Below are 5,661 nucleotides of genomic sequence, written 5' to 3'. Positions count from 1 at the left end.
GCTTTATGGACGGTTTAAAACATGACTATGGATGCAAATGCTCATTTTCCTCCGTGCACCTGGTGATTGAAAACGTGCATCTGGTAACCCAAAAATTATAAAAGGGTTTTAAATACTTTTACCCGTCATTCTATTGATATAGCCCGCTAGGGGAGTGCCCCACTACGGCCCTCTCTCTGTCAGGGCCGTCCTTGGGTGCTTTTTACACACTTTAAGAAATCACGATGGATGCAGATTGCTATTAATCCTCCGTGCAACTGGTGATTGAAAACGTGCATCTGGTAACCCAAAATTTCAAATATGGTTCAAAATGAATTTAAAGGCACCCCTCTCATTGTTGCCCGCTATGGGAGCACCCCACTAAGGCCCTGTCTCGGTCGGGCCCGTCCTGAGTGCTTTATAGACACTTTAAGAAATCGCGATGGATGCAGATTGCTATTAATCCTCCGTGCAACTGGTGATTGAAAATGTGCAACTGGTGATTGAAAACGTGCACCTGGTCACCCAAAACACGGTTCTCTATGCGGTTAGCGGTGTTCCATCTATTCATGTCCGCTTATGGCGCACCCTACTACGGACCTTTAGCAATGGGGGCCGGCCCGAATTATTTATGGAAGGTCTGATGATGATTTTTTTTTTTTTTCACCATCTCTTTCTCTCTCTGCCGGGGCCGGCCAAGAGTGCTTTATGGACGGTTTAAAACATGACTATGGATGCAAATGCTCATTTTCCTCCGTGCACCTGGTGATTGAAAACGTGCATCTGGTAACCCAAAAATTATAAAAGGGTTTTAAATACTTTTACCCGTCATTCTATTGATATAGCCCGCTAGGGGAGTGCCCCACTACGGCCCTCTCTCTGTCAGGGCCGTCCTTGGGTGCTTTTTACACACTTTAAGAAATCACGATGGATGCAGATTGCTATTAATCCTCCGTGCAACTGGTGATTGAAAACGTGCATCTGGTAACCCAAAATTTCAAATATGGTTCAAAATGAATTTAAAGGCACCCCTCTCATTGTTGCCCGCTATGGGAGCACCCCACTAAGGCCCTGTCTCGGTCGGGCCCGTCCTGAGTGCTTTATAGACACTTTAAGAAATCGCGATGGATGCAGATTGCTATTAATCCTCCGTGCAACTGGTGATTGAAAATGTGCAACTGGTGATTGAAAACGTGCACCTGGTCACCCAAAACACGGTTCTCTATGCGGTTAGCGGTGTTCCATCTATTCATGTCCGCTTATGGCGCACCCTACTACGGACCTTTAGCAATGGGGGCCGGCCCGAATTATTTATGGAAGGTCTGATGATGATTTTTTTTTTTTTTCACCATCTCTTTCTCTCTCTGCCGGGGCCGGCCAAGAGTGCTTTATGGACGGTTTAAAACATGACTATGGATGCAAATGCTCATTTTCCTCCGTGCACCTGGTGATTGAAAACGTGCATCTGGTAACCCAAAAATTATAAAAGGGTTTTAAATACTTTTACCCGTCATTCTATTGATATAGCCCGCTAGGGGAGTGCCCCACTACGGCCCTCTCTCTGTCAGGGCCGTCCTTGGGTGCTTTTTACACACTTTAAGAAATCACGATGGATGCAGATTGCTATTAATCCTCCGTGCAACTGGTGATTGAAAACGTGCATCTGGTAACCCAAAATTTCAAATATGGTTCAAAATGAATTTAAAGGCACCCCTCTCATTGTTGCCCGCTATGGGAGCACCCCACTAAGGCCCTGTCTCGGTCGGGCCCGTCCTGAGTGCTTTATAGACACTTTAAGAAATCGCGATGGATGCAGATTGCTATTAATCCTCCGTGCAACTGGTGATTGAAAATGTGCAACTGGTGATTGAAAACGTGCACCTGGTCACCCAAAACACGGTTCTCTATGCGGTTAGCGGTGTTCCATCTATTCATGTCCGCTTATGGCGCACCCTACTACGGACCTTTAGCAATGGGGGCCGGCCCGAATTATTTATGGAAGGTCTGATGATGATTTTTTTTTTTTTTCACCATCTCTTTCTCTCTCTGCCGGGGCCGGCCAAGAGTGCTTTATGGACGGTTTAAAACATGACTATGGATGCAAATGCTCATTTTCCTCCGTGCACCTGGTGATTGAAAACGTGCATCTGGTAACCCAAAAATTATAAAAGGGTTTTAAATACTTTTACCCGTCATTCTATTGATATAGCCCGCTAGGGGAGTGCCCCACTACGGCCCTCTCTCTGTCAGGGCCGTCCTTGGGTGCTTTTTACACACTTTAAGAAATCACGATGGATGCAGATTGCTATTAATCCTCCGTGCAACTGGTGATTGAAAACGTGCATCTGGTAACCCAAAATTTCAAATATGGTTCAAAATGAATTTAAAGGCACCCCTCTCATTGTTGCCCGCTATGGGAGCACCCCACTAAGGCCCTGTCTCGGTCGGGCCCGTCCTGAGTGCTTTATAGACACTTTAAGAAATCGCGATGGATGCAGATTGCTATTAATCCTCCGTGCAACTGGTGATTGAAAATGTGCAACTGGTGATTGAAAACGTGCACCTGGTCACCCAAAACACGGTTCTCTATGCGGTTAGCGGTGTTCCATCTATTCATGTCCGCTTATGGCGCACCCTACTACGGACCTTTAGCAATGGGGGCCGGCCCGAATTATTTATGGAAGGTCTGATGATGATTTTTTTTTTTTTTCACCATCTCTTTCTCTCTCTGCCGGGGCCGGCCAAGAGTGCTTTATGGACGGTTTAAAACATGACTATGGATGCAAATGCTCATTTTCCTCCGTGCACCTGGTGATTGAAAACGTGCATCTGGTAACCCAAAAATTATAAAAGGGTTTTAAATACTTTTACCCGTCATTCTATTGATATAGCCCGCTAGGGGAGTGCCCCACTACGGCCCTCTCTCTGTCAGGGCCGTCCTTGGGTGCTTTTTACACACTTTAAGAAATCACGATGGATGCAGATTGCTATTAATCCTCCGTGCAACTGGTGATTGAAAACGTGCATCTGGTAACCCAAAAATTATAAAACGGTTTTAAATACTTTTACCGGTCATTCTATTGATATAGCCCGCTATGGGAGCACCCCACTAAGGCCCTGTCTCGGTCGGGGCCGTCCTTCAGTGCTTTATATACAGTTTCATATATTACGATGGATGCAGATTGTGATTGTTTTCCAAAAGACCCGTGTGCATCTGGTAACCCAAAAATTATAAAACTGTTTTAAATCATTTTACCGGTCATTCTATTGATATAGCCCGCTAGGGGAGTACCCTACTACGGCCCTCTCTCGGTCAGGCCCGTCCTTAGGTGCTTTATATACAGTTTAAGATATTACGATGGATGCAGATTGTGATTGTTTTCCAAAAGACCCGTGTGCATCTGGTAACCCAAAAATTAAAATATGGTTCAAAACCCGGGTAACACCACTCTATTTACGGACATGACAGTAGAGCTTACCCCCTGGAGCTATTGACCTCCAGGCTTGTAGGCCCTTACTCACCACCCGGGTATCACCCCTCTATTTCGGGGATGATACCAGCAGGGGACCCCCCCCACCTCCACAACCTCGCATACCAGGTGAACCAGGGCACCCACACTTAAGCACCCCTCCTCGGACATTAAAGCAGATAACCGCGCTGTTATGAACCGCGTGCACCTGGTCACCCAAATGGAACTTGTGCACCTGGTCACCCAAAAGGACCGGCGTGCACCTGGTCACCCAAAGGCCGGCGTGCACCTGGTCACCCAAAAGGACCATGTGCACCTGGTCACCCAAAGGCCGGCGTGCACCTGGTCACCCAAAAGGACCGTGTGCACCTGGTCACCCAAAGGCCGGCGTGCACCTGGTCACCCAAAGGACCATGTGCACCTGGTCACCCAAAAGGACCATGTGCACCTGGTCACCCAAAGGCCGGCGTGCACCTGGTCACCCAAAAGGACCATGTGCACCTGGTCACCCAAAGGCCGGCGTGCACCTGGTCACCCAAAGGACCATGTGCACCTGGTCACCCAAAAGGACCATGTGCACCTGGTCACCCAAAGGCCGGCGTGCACCTGGTCACCCAAAGGACCATGTGCACCTGGTCACCCAAAGGCCGGCGTGCACCTGGTCACCCAAAGGACCATGTGCACCTGGTCACCCAAAGGCCGGCGTGCACCTGGTCACCCAAAGGACCATGTGCACCTGGTCACCCAAAAGGACCATGTGCACCTGGTCACCCAAAGGCCGGCGTGCACCTGGTCACCCAAAGGACCATGTGCACCTGGTCACCCAAAGGCCGGCGTGCACCTGGTCACCCAAAGGACCATGTGCACCTGGTCACCCAAAGGCCGGCGTGCACCTGGTCACCCAAAGGACCATGTGCACCTGGTCACCCAAAAGGACCATGTGCACCTGGTCACCCAAAGGCCGGCGTGCACCTGGTCACCCAAAGGACCATGTGCACCTGGTCACCCAAAAGAACCGTGTGCACCTGGTCACCCAAAGGCCGGCGTGCACCTGGTCACCCAAAGGACCATGTGCACCTGGTCACCCAAAAGGACCATGTGCACCTGGTCACCCAAAGGCCGGCGTGCACCTGGTCACCCAAAGGACCATGTGCACCTGGTCACCCAAAAGAACCGTGTGCACCTGGTCACCCAAAGGCCGGCGTGCACCTGGTCACCCAAAGGACCATGTGCACCTGGTCACCCAAAAGGACCATGTGCACCTGGTCACCCAAAGGCCGGCGTGCACCTGGTCACCCAAAGGACCATGTGCACCTGGTCACCCAAAAGAACCGTGTGCACCTGGTCACCCAAAGGCCGGCGTGCACCTGGTCACCCAAAGGACCATGTGCACCTGGTCACCCAAAAGAACCGTGTGCACCTGGTCACCCAAAGGCCGGCGTGCACCTGGTCACCCAAAGGACCATGTGCACCTGGTCACCCAAAAGCCGGCGTGCACCTGGTCACCCAAATGGAACTTGTGCACCTGGTCACCCAAAAGCCGGCGTGCACCTGGTCACCCAAATGGAACTTGTGCACCTGGTCACCCAAAAGCCGGCGTGCACCTGGTCACCCAAATGGAACTTGTGCACCTGGTCACCCAAAAGACCGGCGTGCACCTGGTCACCCAAAAGCCGGCGTGCACCTGGTCACCCAAATGGAACTTGTGCACCTGGTCACCCAAAAATTATAAAACTGTCCAAAATGCATTTACCGGTCATTTTATTTATATAGCCCGCTAGGGGAGTAGCCCACTACGGCCCTCTCTTGGTCGGGGCCGTGCTTAGTGCTTTATGGACACTTTAAGATATTACGATGGATGCAGATTGTGATTGTTTTGCAAAAGACCCGTGTGCATCTGGTAACCCAAAAATTATAAAACTGTTCAAAATGCATTTAAAGCTATACCTGACCTTCATGCCCGCCAGGGGAGTAGCCCACTACGGCCCTCTCTCAGTGGGGGCCCTATTTGAGTGCTTTATGGACGGTTTAAAATATCACGATGGATGCAGATTGCTATTAATCCTCCGTGCACCTGGTGATTGAAAACGTGCATCTGGTAACCCAAAAATTAAAATATGGACCGCGGGTGAATGGAGGGAGTAACTATGACTCTCTTAAGGTAGCCAACTGCTTGATGAGCATATACATCCGTGCAACTGGTGATTTGAAA

This window comes from Oncorhynchus mykiss, unplaced genomic scaffold (assembly GCF_013265735.2).
Source record: "Oncorhynchus mykiss isolate Arlee unplaced genomic scaffold, USDA_OmykA_1.1 un_scaffold_237, whole genome shotgun sequence".
In the NCBI taxonomy this organism is placed as follows: domain Eukaryota; kingdom Metazoa; phylum Chordata; class Actinopteri; order Salmoniformes; family Salmonidae; genus Oncorhynchus; species Oncorhynchus mykiss.
Note: the sequence above shows the minus strand (reverse complement) of the source record.